The sequence below is a fragment of the Mobula birostris genome, chromosome 23 (genome assembly GCF_030028105.1).
Source record: "Mobula birostris isolate sMobBir1 chromosome 23, sMobBir1.hap1, whole genome shotgun sequence".
In the NCBI taxonomy this organism is placed as follows: Eukaryota; Metazoa; Chordata; class Chondrichthyes; order Myliobatiformes; family Myliobatidae; genus Mobula; species Mobula birostris.
In genome coordinates, this window is record NC_092392.1 from 17,141,804 (window position 1) to 17,158,112 (window position 16,309).

Consider the following 16,309-nt stretch of genomic DNA (forward strand, 5'->3'; position numbering starts at 1 on the left):
TCTTAAATCGAGGATCCTGCACTGAATAGAACAAGATTTATCATAGAAAATCTGCAGCTTTCAATGTTAGATAGTCACTCGTGGTGACCTAATTTAGTACTGAAGGAAGTTAGTTTCCAAACTAGCTGGCTCATACATGACTTGAGGAAAACAAAACCAGAGAATATTAAAGTTAACGTGATAAAGCTGTCAGTTTAAATGATCGCATTTATTCCAGTAACAGAAAACAGGCATTATTTCTCTTCTAGTTGCTATGCAAATATGTCTGCTTGTATCTGCCAGCTAGTGCCAGCATTCCTGTGTGGGGGCAGCAGCCACATAGCAAACCGATTAGACGGCACTCACAATCTCATTGTAACACCAAGTTCAAGCTCTGAAGGACTCTTTAATATTTAATTTTATCACTTACGGCACTATCAACTAAAATAATCATCCAGTAAATGAAACCCACCTCGACACATTCCACATACGTAAATATGTAATTTTAACTCAACACTGCGCAAATTAAACGCAGAGAGAGAAATGGTCAGAAAATGATTGAATTTACTGGTCCCAGTTTCAATGCTGACAAATGATTTAACTTTGGCATTTCACTTTAGCACTTCTGCCTGAGCAGTTTGGGTCATGCACAGAATGTCCTATTGCTGCCAGGCCTGGTCAAATTCTGACAGCACCAGCTTCCTGAGATTCACTGGCTGAAGGATTACCATTGGTTTACTGCATCTTGCTTTACATCCACTTATTATAAGAATCTGTACGCTGGCAACATGCTGGTAGGCACTTGGTCCAGGCTTACTATTTTGGAGCTGAAGAATACTTTATCATTGGGCTTTATTATTTCATTATGTAATGGCTTTGGCTTGTAGCAGCTAGTGGCAGGTGGAATTGACCCACTGCCATGCTAACACATTAAACGACCAGACCAGCAAGCATACCCTCCGTTTACTCAGTGAGCCTTTGGCATCTTTATCTACAGGGAAGTGCTCAATATACAGACAGCACCATCTGTTAATGCAACACACACACGGTAACACTCGGCATATATCTTGCCCTTGATTATATGACCCAATTGAGAATCATATTCTATTTAATGATTGTTTGAAAGAGATTAGAACGACAAAAACAAATAAGAATTTAACTTGTGCTTTGGTGTTGCCACTGACAACACTTGCATTGCGGTTTACGTAGCCAGGACCACAAGGATAGACAGTTATTTCTCACATTAGCAGTGAATTGCCATTTAAGGATGAGACAGTGTCAGACAAAGCCCTTTAACACAGCATGAGAATGGGAGTTTAGATCTTAGTAGATATCTTGCCTCACTGACATCAATAACATCAGGTTTGAAACTGTGACACATGTGTGGCTTTCAAAATCCTTCAGGCAGGTATAAAAAGGGATATTTTATTGATTGCATCAATTGATATTCCATTTCCTTGTGAACATTTCTACAAACTTTATTTTAATTCCAGTCCTATGTCGATAAATTTGAAAAGAATTGCACTTTTGAATATTAATAGGCTTTTCAGGAGTAGATTTTGATATCTTGATTGTAATTAACATCTGAACATTCTTTTAAATGCACCAAATTACAAGGCTGTTGAAATAAAATGGACATCCTTCAATGCCAAAACCCCCAGTAGTTACTGTCAGCAGGTAAAGAGCAACAAGAATATAGGACTAATAAATCCAATAACAAATGCAAAAGATACACTTTCTCCCAAGCGGTAGTATCAGCTACCTGGGCAGTGGTTGTGATGAGTTGCAGATACACAATTGTAAGAGACTTGGTGATTATATAAAGGAGAAAGGAATCTAACAACAGGCTCATCAGGTTTGATGAATTTGGGTTTTGGGAGACTTTGTGGACACAGGCCAGTTAGGCCCATTTCAATGCTATAAATTCAATTTAATATAGCTCAAGAATCTTCTCTCTAAACCTCTCCACCTCAAGATGTTTTTAGAATTATTTAACCAATTGATGGATTGCCTGTCTTGAAAATTGGAAAATGGAAACAAAAATTTTAAGATGCTGGAAAGCTGAACTAAAAATGTTAGAGAAACAGCAGATCAGCCAAACTGCAGCAGGTCCTCGACAAATTGGAAGAATGGGCAAGAAAGTGGCAGATGGAATACAGTGTTGGGAAATGTATGGTAATACATTTTGGTAAAAGGAACAATAGTGTGGACTATTATCTAAATGGGGAGAAGGTTCAAACATCAGACGTGCAGAGGGACTTAAGCCCAATTTATACCTCTGCGTCAAATGTACGCCATAGGTACCGCGTACCCTGTGCCGTAGGGTGACGTGCACCTCCCCAAAAATGTAACTTGCGCATCGCGGCTATTACAGACCGCAACAACTGTGATTGGTCCGCTTGGTAGCATCGCATTTCCTCCTACGCATTTCCAGTTGCTTTTCTCCGCCATACCTGTACACTGATGCGAAATAAATGGTTGGAGACGATGAACCAAATCATCAAATTTACCTGCCGACATCCGAAAATATTTGTAATGCATTTCCTCATCCATGTCTCTCACGAAGAAACTCAACACAGTGACATAGAAACCCCACCGCCAACTAACGTTTTGGCGGTGAATTGCAAAGCGACGCAGACACAACTACGCATGCTCACTACAGCGTAGGGCTATGCAAAAGTATAAATCAGGCCTACGGCGTAGCCCATATGCACAAGTGTAAATCAGGTTTTAGGAGCCCTCGTGCAAGACATCCAGAAGGTTATTTTACCAGTTGAGTCCGTGGTAAAGAAAGCAAATGCAATGTTGGCATTTATTTCAAGGGGGATAGAATATAAAAGCAAGGAGATAATGCCGAGCCTTTATGTGATGCTAGTCAGGGTGCACTTGGAGTTTTGTCAACAGTTTTAGGTCCCATATCTTAGAAAAGATGTGTTGTCATTGGTGAGAGTCCAAAAGAGGTTCACTAGGATGATTCTGGGAATGAAGGGGTTAACATATGAGGAGCATTTGGCAGCTTTGGGCCTGTACTCGCTGGAATTTAGAAGAATGCAGGGGAATCTCATTGAACCTACCAAAATGTTGAAAGGACTAGATAGGGTGCACATGAAGAGGATGTTTCCTATGGTGGGGGTATCCAGAACTAAAGGGCACACACTCAAAATTGAGGGGTGACCTTTTAGAACAGAGATAAGGAGGAATTTTTTAGCCAGAGAACAGCAATCTGGTGGAATGCTCTGCCACAGACTGCAGTGGAGGCCAAGTCAGGGGGTATACCTAAGGCGGAAGTTGATAGTTTCCTGATCAGTCAGGTCATCGAAGGATATGACGAGAGGGGAGGTGTATGGGGTTGAGTGGGATCCGGGATCAGCCATGATGAAATGCTGCAGCAAACTCGATGAGCTGGATGACCTGCTTCTGCTCCTATGTCTTATGGCCTAATCTGTGGATAGAGAAACAATGAACATTTTAAGTTGAGGGCACTTCAAAACTGAGAAAAAGAGAAATCAAGTTAGTTTAGGCAGCAGGGAATTTCGAGAAATGTATGAAATGAAAAGTATGTATGTCATGGGGTGAAATAGCATAGTTATTAAAAGGACAGTTAACCTCCTTTGGCTGTGTAATGTGTTGTTAATGCAGTAAAGTTTGGATGGTGTATAGCCTGGCCTCCTGGTGTATGCCAGTCAGACTAGGCTATTCAAACAAAAGAGAATAATATATAAAAAAACAAGTAATTATGTCCAGTCCTGAAGAAGGAGCAAGTTGTCTAAAGTTGGAGAATTCAGCATCGGGTCCTGCAGGTAGCAACATGCCCAGATAATAAAGGAGGTGTTGTTCCTCGAGCTTATGTTAGACCTTGCTATAGTGCTGCACAAGGCTGCAGACAGAGAGGTTCTATCTTAATATCTCTGCTTTTGTCTTGAAACCAAACTTTAAGTGATTTTGCTCATGTGAAACGGCATAGAATCTGTCATTAAATGGAAAGTGTCTGTAATCGCAAAGTTCTTGCTGTAGAAGTTTTTGTTGGATAAGGCGATCTGTTTTAGAGGATGAATTCATGGTATCTGGACAAGGCTGTCCACATCAGGCATATGTCGAAACAATGTGCATGAGGATTTATGGCTGTTACTCGGTACCACAAGCTGCTGCTGATTGCTTTACCAGATGAGAATGTTTCCCTACATTGGCAACATCCCCTGAAAGCTCCCACCACAGCCAGCTCTACACAACCTGGACATGACTGCTAAACTGGGACTCCAGACCAATGCTCCTCTGCCTCAGGCATGAGCTCAGCAGGCTCAGACACTGAGAAAAAGGCACTGCCCTCTCAACACAGGACACTGCCGGAAGTGGAAGGTAAAATGGTGATTAACAGTCAAAGGCTAATTCCTGACAGCATTTTCAGAATTTTAAATTGGTTTACGAAGAGTTGGATCCTTTGATTACAATGACATGGTGGCCCAGACTTACAGTGCGGTTGGGAAGGAGTTGGGGCATATATTAGTTGCCGAAGAACTTGAAATTGCAGGAAATGCAGAGACCCTGAACTTGAAAATTTGTATACTTGATTCTGCAATTATTAACCATTTGTATAGAAGCAGTTTCACCTCCCTTAAAGCAACACTCACAACACGCTGGAGGAACTCAGCAGGTCGGACAGCATCCATGGAAAAGATCGGTCAACGTTTCGGGCTGGAACCCTTTGTCAGGACTGTAGGGGGGAGGGGCAGAGGCCCTATAAAGAAGGTGGGGGAGGGTGGGAACGAGAAGGCTGGTAGGTTCCAGGTGAAGAACCAGTAAGGGGAAAGATAAAGAGGTGGAGGGAAGGGAGGCAGGGAGGAGATAGGCAGGAAAGGTGAAGAAAGAATAGGGGAAAACACAATGGGTAGTAGAAGGAGGCGGAACCAAGAGGGAGGTGGTAGGCAGCTGGGGGAGGGGGCAGAGTGACATAGGGATAGGGGAAGGGAGGGGGAGGGAATTACCGGAAGTTGGAGAATTCTATGTTCATACCAAGGGGCTGGAGACTACCTAGACGGTACATGAGGTGTTGCTCCTCCAACTGGAGTTTAGCCTCATCATGGCAGTAGAGGAGGCCATGTATGGACATATCTGAATGGGAGTGGGAAGCAGAGTTGAAGTGGGTGGCTACTGGGAGATCCTGTCTGTTTTGGTGGATGGAGTGGAGGTGCTCGACGAAGCGGTCCCCCAATCTGTGTCGGGTTTCACCGATGTAGAGGAGGCCGCACCAGGAGCACCGGATGCAATAGATGACCCAAACAGAAGTGAAATGTTGCCTCACTTGGAAGGACTGTTTGGGACCCTGAATGGTGGCAAGAGAGGAGGTGTAGGGACAGGTGTAGCACTTGCGCTTACAGGGAGAAGTGCCAGGTGGGAGATCCGTGGGGAGGGATGTGTGGACCAAGGAGTCGCGGAGGGACCGATCCCTGCGGAGAGGGGTGGAGAGGGAAAAATGTGCTTAGTGGTGGGGTCCTGTTGAAGGTGGCGGAAGTTGTGGAGGATAATGTGTTGGATCCAGAGGCTAGTGGGGTGGTAGGTGAGGACAAGCGGAACTCTGTCCCCCACTAGCCTCCGGATCCAACACATTATCCTCCGCAACTTCCGCCACCTTCAACAGGGATCAGTCCCTCTGCGACTCCCTGGTCCACACGTCCCTCCCCACGGATCTCCCACCTGGCACTTGTCCCTGTAAGTGCAAGTTCTACACCTGTCCCTACACCTCCTCTCTTGCCACCATTCAGGGCCCCAAACAGTACTTCCAGGTGAGGCAACACTTCACTTGGGAGTCTGTTGGGGTTATCTATTGTATCCGGTGCTCCCGATGTGGCCTCCTCTACATCGGTGAAACCCGACGCAGATTGGGGGACCGCTTCGTCGAGCACCTCCACTCCGTCCGCCAAGGCAGACAGGATCTCCCAGTAGCTACCCACTTCAACTCTGCTTCCCACTCCCATTTCCATACATGGCCTCCTCTACTGCCATGATGAGGCTAAATTCAGGTTGGAGGAGCAACACCTCATATACCATCTAGGTAGTCTCCAGCCCCTTGGTATGAACATAGAATTCTCCAACTTCCGGTAATTCCCTCCCCCTCCCTCCCCCTATCCCTATGTCACTCTGCCCCCTCCCCCAGCTGCCTACCACCTCCCTCTTGGTTCCGCCTCCTTCTACTACCCATTGTGTTTTCCCCTATTCTTTCTTCACCTTTCCTGCCTATCTCCTCCCTGCCTCCCTTCCCCTACCTCTTTATCTTTCCCCTTACTGGTTTTTCATCTGGAACCTACCAGCCTTCTCCTTCCCACCCTCCCCCCACCTTCTTTATAGGGCCTCTGCCCCTTCCCCCTACAGTCCTGACGAAGGACTCCAGCCCGAAACGTCGACCGATCTTTTCCACGGATGCTGCCCGACCCGCTGAGTTCCTCCAGCGTGTTCTGAGTGTTGCTTTGACCCCAGCATCTGCAGATTATTTTGTGTTCACCTCCCTTAAAGACCACTTCACATTAATATATTCATTTGTCACAGGGAGAATACGCTGGAAATTATTTATAAGCATCTGTTAGACTCATGAGACCATGGATTTTCGCCTTGGAAGGTCTCCAGGGCGCAGGCCTGGGCAAGGTTGTATGGAAGACCAGCAGTTGCCCATGCTGCAAGTCTCCCCTCTCCACGCCGCCGATGTTGTCCAAGGGAAGGGTATTAGGACCCATACAGCTTGGCACCAGTGTCATCGCAGAGCAACGTGTGGTTAAGTGCCTTGCTCAAGGACACACACACTGCCTCAGTCAAGGCTCGAACTAGCGACCTTCAAACTACTAGATGAACGCCTTAACCACTTGGCCACGCGCCAACACAATGCTGGATGTATCAATTACAGTAAGTGAAGCGTTTAACGAGGCAATTTCAAGAGAGAAAGAGATAGTGGGGAAGAGAGATCTTGGGGGAAGAGATTGTGGTGGAAGAAGGATTGCGTGGGAAGCAAGATAGTGGGGGAAGAAGACAGTGGAGAAAGATGTTGAGGATTGGCAGAGCATTTGGAAAGGATGGGCTGGGCTGGGCAGATTTAGTTGAGGGTTTGGGGTTGCCAGCAGGCAGTGTCGGGGAAGTGTTTCTTTTCTGGATTGGGAGGTTCCTGCCCACATGACCACATCGGTATTTTGGTGTGTTGTTTTTTTGAGTTCTGAGAAACCCTGCTTGAGATGTTTACTTCAAACTGACAACAAAATTAGAAGCCCTGTAGCCTCATTTTAATTTTATTCTACTTGGTGATCTCTACAGGATGGATACCAGACTTAATCCAATCATTCTGCAATTAAACCCAGGGATTGCTGCACTTTCAGCAGGTTGCATCCCTGTTTTTTAATAATTTAAGTTCCCTCTGATCATTTCTTCATTGCCCCCTATTCCATATTGAGGATGGTGAATTACGTTTGTAGATTAAAATTACTCATCAATCTCCTGGTGTAATGTCAGAATATTAAAATGAACAAAGTCAAGACAGGTAATGTACAAGTACTAAACCACATCATCAGTATCAAAATTAGTTCAATATATTTGTAGCTATCAGCATACATAAATAATGATAGCATTTGTAGAGCAAAACAGATAATATTTCAGACCAATGACCTTCTTTGTACTCAGGACAGGTTAGAAATTGAGCATGTTTTAAATTGCAGAGAAGGAGGATGAACAAAAAGGTGGTGATTAAGAGAGACAAGACGACACAAGTGGTGATGGTTTTGGTTGAGGGAGGATGGTGAAGGGAAGTTAATAGAAGCTAATCTGTCTGGAGGAGGTGCAAGCTGGAGGAGGATAGAGAGAATAATACTTGAAGCTTGGGATAATAATAAACAGGTGGTTGAAATTTGAAACTAAATGGAATTATGACGAAGGTCAGGTAGCATCTGTAAAGAGACAAAAATTAAGTTAATTTTATATGTTAATATACTATCCTCAGATATTGTCAGTTCTGAACCAAGCTGGAACGCTTCATTGTTAATTCATTGGTGAGTCCAGAAATCAGAAAGGTGCCCAGCTCGAAGATGAGATGTTAACCCCTAGTTCACGTTATCTTGTGTTCAAAGGGTTTAAGAGTACAAAGACAGAGAGATCAAAGCCATAGTGGGAAGGAGATGTAAGGAGATCCTTGTGGACTGAGCTGAGGTGCTCTGCAAATGCAATCTGCATTTGGATTCTCCAATCTGAACAATCCTGACGGGAGATGGGGGTCATTATTCTGTTTTAGCACCTGCTGCCTTATGAAAATCCCCTCCTATTTCTTTCATATACATTTAAATACTAAAGAGTATAATTCATCCCAGTAAAAACCAAGAGGTTCACCTAAAACTGAGCTGTTTTGACAGAGGGATTAACTGAGGAGTTTTTAATCTCCCTATTTTGCAGGAATTTAGTAAAAAGCTTGTTCCTATTAAAATCTGGCATGAAAATTTGTGAACTTAAAGACATGTGTTTCTCATTTGATTCGTGAGCATAGCATGCTGCCTTGTCAACGAGAGGGATGTCAGCAGGAATGTTTGGAAGGGCAAGAAACAGAGCTCAGCCAATGCAGCTGTATGTTAGTCCCAGACCAATGAGTCAGTCTGGAAAATGTTGCAACTTGGTGGAAAAGTAGTCACAGCCTGTTGTTTGTAGGAGTTGTAAATATTCCCGTCATTTGAAAATTTGGGAGTAAGAAATGTAGAAAGTAGGCTAGAAAAGCGAAGTCAGAGAGGAAGTATATAGGAGGAAGAAAAGCAAGATGAAGGAAGAAAGAAGAGGAAATGAGATGGGGGAGAAGATGTGAGAAAAACTAGAGAAAAAATTAAGAGAGGTGAGAGGAGCAGACAGAAAGGAGAGATAAGAGGAGGGGAATATGAAGGGAGGGGAGGGATTGTAAAGGATGTGAGGGGAGGAGTGGAAAGAAGTAGGAGGAGAGAGGAGAATGGAGGATAATGGGTAGGGTATGGGATAGAGGAGCAGTGTAAGTGTAGAAAAAATGAGACAAGAGGTAGGCATTGCAGTGTTCGATTGACATGCCATTGGCTTTAGTGGGTCAAGCTCTCTATGGGTTCAATTGTGGATTACCTCCTACGGACTGAAAATCTGCTCAAACATATGACCTTGAGCAATAACAGCTGCTGGTATTTATTTAATGCAAGAAAGCACTCCATGGCATTTCACAGGAGTGGTCTCTGATGACACTTAGCCCTCATTTAAGCAATTGGCCCCAAAATTGTACAAAGAGGGAGAGTGGTGGAAAGTTTTACAGGGGGATCTCTGGGGGTTAGGGTCTCAGCAGTGGAGATGAGAACTGGAGGACTGGACCTACTTGGCAGCTTCCTAGCTGAAGTGGAAGCTGTAACCCTGAAAGATATCGGTAGCTCAATGCCAAGGGTAAAGCAGTAAATGTATCCAAAATACCTTGCTAAGAAGCTGTTCGTCATGTCTGAGAGTTAATGGAGAACCGTTATTTTAAATGGATCAATGAAACAAGATCAAAGGGGAGGCAATACATGTCAGAGGTAGACAAAGGTAGGATTGGATGATCACATCAAAATCATTATTACAGAGCAGGCAGGGAAGATGATACAAGGTCCATTTGTCACCAGTAGCAAGGCTATGACTTGGTGCAATCATTCACAGTATGGAGGTCCACCCACCTGTGGACAATATTGTTCACAAGTCAGTGGACAAGCTGAGTGGAGTTTGGGCAAGGTGTCATATCAACTGATCTGAACTGGATGTGAACTTGATTTGGATTTGGAAAGTTTGACAGTCAGTTCATGTGCTGGGCAGTGAGGCCAGAAAGAGATTGGAACTGTGATAACTGATCACAGTGACAATGGTCTTGTTGGACTTTTCAGAGGAAACCAATAGAACATAGAAGGTGTAGAGGCCACCAAGTGGTGATCAAGGCAACACAGAGTAGAAATATTGAAGGATTAGGGTGGAGGGTTCAGAGCATGGAGTAAGGAGGGGAGGCTTCTGTGCACAAAATGACTGCCTCATTACCTACACAGCCACAGTGAATATACTGCACTCATATTTCATTGCTGTAAAGTTCTTTGGGATATTTAACTGAGCTCCAATTTCAATATTGGTTAACCTTTTTACTGTTTCACTTGGACAACATTTCCTGTATGGAAAAAAACAGCTCAGTTGGATAGATATTTATACTTTATATACTTTATACTTTATTGTCGCCAAACAATTGATACGAGAGCGTACAATCATCACAGCGACATTTGATGAAGAAACATATGATATTTAAGGGGATGAGGGAGTTTGGAATATTGGTTGAGGCATGTATTGGTCCTGCTGGTACTTCGCTGCACAACTGAGCCTTGTTTACATCCAGCAAGGTGCTAGAGGAGGGCAAGGCACACTCTGCACCATAAATTCACCACCCACCATACTCCAGGATAGGAACCCAGAGTGTGTGCCTGAAACAGACCCAAATGACTAAGGCCCCTTCTCGAAGTTGTCAGCTGGGACTGGCCCTGTGGCACCCAGGAGCATCATGTTCCAACCTTCTAAGCCACTATCAACAAAAGAGTAAAAGAGAATTCTCCTTGTATACAACATTTCTGAAGATCACAGCCCGTCTCCATTCAAGCCCCTAACAATAGACCTTCTCCCTCCTGTTCACCTCTCCGTCTCTTTGCTGTCCCACTGAAAGGCCAATATTGGAGAGGTGTGTGTCTTTCACAGACCATCAGCTACTTGTTGATAAAGTCAAAGCTCAGATCAGTTGTTCATTGGTGCTTTTGCTCCTATCAGGTGTCCCCATAACCTTACATATTTCCTTCCGCTATAACCAAAAACCAACTTTCATCCAGTAATTTCTCTGAAACCATTCAGTTTGCCAGAAGCTTTCATCTACCTTGTGTGCTACCATGTTCCTCACATTTGGAGTTGGGTTTTGGTTGGCTTACTGAATGTTATCCTCCCTAAAGTTGCATGATAGGGTCGTCAAGTGAGAATGATTAAGCACTTGCCAGATGTTTTGCGTCATTCAGCGATTTGCTCTACTGTCAGTCCATCCCATTTGTTTTTATCCACTACTTGGACAACTTGGTCTCAACTATGTGCCGGTATGTGCTAGTCGGGTGGTCCACTTGAAATTCACACTCAGGAATTCAAGCAGATGTCAAAATAAAAAAATGCTTCATTATTTCATTGAAAAAAAAACAAGAATTTGTTGGATTTTTTTGTTTGCTGCTCACTTCTTTTGATTATTTGGATTGGAGCAACATTTGACTCTTTCCTCAATATGAACAAGTCAAAAGCAGTCACCTCACACTGATGTCATTACGTCTCTCTTAAAATGAACACAACAACTTAATGACGGTGTTGTGAATTATGTAGAACAGTTTCTATGATGAACAATACCTATCACCCGTTACATTACCCTACACAACCACCCCACCCCAGCCAGAATTTACCAAAACTGGCATTGTGACTCTGTCTGGAAATCGTATGAGTTGCCTGGCTCAGGTTCTATGTGCTTTGTTTGGAGAAACGGCAGGTGACTTTAGCTCATCCCGGGTATGCTAACACGCACATGGTCATGTTGTGATTCGGGGTGTATGGTAGTGGAATCATCCCAGGTCTTGGTAAGCCAGTTTAAGGCCATCTACAAAAATACATTTAGGTTTACTCTTTCTGTCTCCAATAAAAGTCTTTTCGCCCTGTTCCAAAATGTGGAACAGGCTGTCGTAAGGGGGTTTAAGAAGGTGCTGATGTACATCATGAACGATGTAGAACATAGGTGAGCAGAAACGCAAGAGTGCTGTATGCCATGATGGGAGGTAGGAACTGGTGTATAAGAATTGAGTTTACTGAGGAACGAGGAACACTGCTGAGACAGTGACCAGGTGTACATGGCATTAGGAATCAAATCGCCTGGCATCTGTAGAGGTTCCCTTACACCAACTCAGCTGCGAACTTCTGCAGGTCCTCTTTTGGATCTATTCTGAGCCCTAGCAAGATCCACGGGGGATGATTGAGACAACTCTCAACTGCAGGAGAGGTCCCTAAAGCAGTCTGTAAGGAGCGGGAAACTGCTTGCACAGGCCATTGGACTGCAGGTGATACACCGTGGTGCGATGCAATTTAATGCTGAGGTTCTGGGCCATTGTGGCCCAGAGGCCAGACATGAATTGAGGACCATGGTCAGAAGAAGGATCAGATGAGGTGTCGAACCGAGTGACCCGGGTGTTGATGAATGCCCGAGCCACATCCACAGCTGGTCCACCGTGGTAAGGAGATGGGTGAAAATGCAGGAGTGGCAGAGAGGACAACCAGGTCCACATTGACAAGGCCAAACCATCATTCAGGGATCACAAAAGGTGACAATGGTGATGTTTTATTTTTGCCCACTGACACACAACACAGACTGTAATGCAGTCTCGCTCGTCCTTCCTAAGGCCGTTCCACGTAAGCTTTACAGCAACCAATTACTGTGAAGCCTTCCCACTGGATGTGAGAGGCCATGAATGGAGATAAAAACAGCATGCCCCCAGTTTGCAGGTACTATGGGGTGAAGGTGATGGGTTGAGACATTGAACAGGAGAGAAACGCTTGCGTCTCCAACCTTGGCATCAGCTAACCTCAGGCCCGTGACCGTTGGCCTGTAAGGTTGGACCACTGGGACCTGAGTAGTTCGCGGTCAAACGTGCTGTACTTCCTCTTGGGGGGGTAGGAAAGACCTTCTGTCCGAAGAAGGTGAGCAGCTGCCACATACCTCCAACCAACTGTTCACCTTACACTGATGTCATTACATCAGACACCGTCTCTTAAAGTGAAGCCAGCAACTCATTTCTGTGTTTGTGAATTATGTAGACCAGTTTCTCTGATGAACAATATGTGTCATCTGTCACCCTACACACTTAACAACTTCACTTCAATAGCTTGTGGCAGAGAATTTGATGCTCTGAGCATCTTTCAGATAAGTACTGTAGTTTTCTAGACCACAGGTCAATTCACTTTCAATTCCCACTCAAATTCTACCCAACCCATCACTGGCTCATCAAAGAGAAAACGATTCTATTACCATTGAATTTGAATTTGAATTTATTTAAATCTTACATCTGTCTCTACAACATGAGGGAGTAAAAATCTTTGCGTGATGACTCTGTCCCAATGTACAGACATGTGAATTTATAAGTCTAATGGCTTGTAGACAGAAGCTGTCCCATAGCTTTTTGGTCCTGGCTTTAATGCTGTGGTACCTTTTGTCAGATGGAAGCAGCTGAAACAGTTTATGGTTGTGGTGACTGGTGTCCCTGATGATCTTCCAGACCTGCTTTACGCACCTGCTGCTGTAAACGTCCTCAGTGGAGGAAAGTTCACATCCACAGATGTGCTGGGCTGTCCGTACCACTCTCTGCAGTGCCCAGCGATCAAGGTTGGTGCAGTTCCCGTGCCAGGCGGTGATACAGCCGGTCAGGATGCTCTCAATGATGCCCCTGCAGAAGATCTTGAGGATTTGGGGATCACCTTCTAATCTTGAAAGTTGAAGTCTGTCATCTCCTGCCTTCTCAGATCTTTTGACATAAAGGACCTTAACTTCCTCCCTGCCCTTTCCTTCACTTTGATCACTTTCGTGAATCGATGTTGTACCTTCCACCTTCAGTTGTTCATAACTGACCTTAACCTTGACTGTCATGCTCCAGCCATGTCACCACCATCTCTCCTTGACTTCCATAAAAAATGTGACACATGCACACGCTGGGAGAGAGATGGTAAAGTCTCTTGATACTGGAATCAGAAGGAGCTTGCTATCTTTCTTCTGTGCTGTCAGACCTAATGCGGGATCTTGACCCAAAGCATTTTCACTGTTCCTTTGCTTCAACAAATGCTGCCTGACCTGCTGAGTTCCTCCAGTAGTTTATTTTTTTTTGCTAAGCATTTATATAATGACTTTTTCAATTTCAGAATCAGCAGAAAACCTCACAGATCATCAGCATAATTGGAAATCTTTCAAACCTGAAGGAAGTTTTCAAAATTCCTGTTGCCTGCATATTTCCTTAATGGTTTTATCTGGTTGACAGATATAGTAATGATTGAAATGTAGAAGGAGGTTATGTGAAACAATCTCAAAATATAGAACCAAAAGCAATTCACAACTTCCTGACCTCAGGCATCCCAAAAAATCTTCCCACCAGTGAAGCACTGATTAAAATTGAATAAACATTGCAAGCAATTTACATTTGGTTAGTTGGCAATATACAGTAAAGGAATAATGGCAGGATAATCTGCTGTCAATAGTAATGTCCAGTGAGGGAGAAATGATCAATGTGAAACAAAAGCTGCAGTACTTCACCTGCATTTTAATTCCTGCCTTTATTTACTACATGATAAACCACATCTTTTATGATTTGGTTTGATCTGCAGAATACAAGACAAAAGCAAAGGACTTTCAGGAGAGAACTAAACTGAAACCGAGATAATCTGAAGATGTCACTTTTCATAACTATATATTGTACACACCATGAACTGATCAGCCTCTGGAGAAATCAGCAATTACAGACCAGGATACTGACAGGCGAAGATAAATACACACCCATTAGATGACACAAAGTTACTGTGCAATATATCTCTCAGAGCCAGCAAATAGCATGAAACTGAGTGCCTTGGTAATTGAAAAAACATGACTTCTATCCAGAATAGCTTTAAAGAAATGATTAACACCCTAAAACATACTTGAACAAATATGTAAACTATCGTGAAACAAATGGGAGGCAGACTTGTGAACCCAGTGTGCCAAATCCATCTCAGATAACATAATCTCCTCCGCCCAGGACAGACTTGCTGCTCATCATCTCCCTTTCTCTTCTTCTCCTGATATTTAATAGTCCTACATACAAACAGAACGATTAGCAGCATCAAATGCCATTGTGACTGATTCGAGCTGGAAATCCAAGGGAGGAACTGTGTTTGGATCAAACCCGACTCTTCTACTCACAATCTATACCATACAGTACAGAGTGCTGCTCTTTCCAAGAACTGGACCTAGTTTATTACTGTTATCATGTACCGAGGAACAGTGAAAACCTTGTCTTGCATACTGCTCATAACAGATCAAATCATTCAGTGATTTGATGGAAAACAATAGAATACAGAATAAAGTACAACAGCTACAGAGAACGTGCACTGCAGTCAGACAAAAATACGCAAGTTCATAACGAGGTAGCTTGTGAGGTCAAGAGTCCATCTTATTGTACTAGGGATCTGTTTAAGAACATAAAACCATAAGATATTAGGTTAGATTATGAGGACATGCAGTCCTCTTTTATTGTCATTTAGTAATGCATGTATTAAGAAATGATACAATGTTTCTCCGGAATGATATCACAGAAACACATCACAGACCGACTGAAAAACAGACAAAAACCACATAATGATAACATATAGTTACAACAGTGCAAAGCAATGCCGTAATTTGATAAAGAACAGACCATGGGCACGGTAAAAAGTCTCAAGGTCTCTCGAAAGTCCCATCATCTCATGCAGATGGTGAACCTCCAGCGCCGCAAGCTTGCCGATGCAGCATCCTGGAAGCATCCGATCACAGTCCGACTCCGAGTCTGTCCGAAAACTCCAAGCCTCCGACCAGCTCTCCGACACCGAGCACCGAGCACCATCTCTGCCGAGCGCTTCGACCCCGGCCCCAGCAACAGGCAATAGGCAAAGCCGAGGATTTGGGGCCTTCCCCTCCGGAGATTCTCAATCGCACAGTAGCAGCGGCAGCAATATAGGAGCATAGTTAGCCCAACTGGCTCATCAAATCTGCTCATGGCTGATCTATTTTTCCTCTCAGCCCCAATCTCCTGCCTTCTCCACATATCCCTTCATGCCCTGGCCAATCTACCAACCTCTGCCTTAAACATACATAAAGACTTGGCCTCCACAGCTGCCTGTGCAAAGAATTCCACAGATTCACCAGTCTCTAGTTAAAGAAATTCTTCCTCATCTCCATTGTACAAGGACACCTCTCTGAGGCTGTGCTCGCAGGTCTTAGACTCTCCCGCCATAGGAAACATCCTTTCCACATTGACCCTATCAAGGCCTTTCACCATTCAATAAGTTTCAATTAAGGTCACTACTCATTCTTGGGAATTTTAATTTTAATAGTTTAATAGTCTCATAATTGCAGGGTAGACACTGTCCTTGAGCCTGTTTTCAGGCTTTTATATCTTCTGCCCAATGGAAGAGGAAGAAGATAGAATGTCTGGGTTGGGTGTCGCAGGGGTGGGGGGGGGGGGTCTTTGATTATATTGGCTGCTTTACCAAATCATTGAGAAGTGTAGAC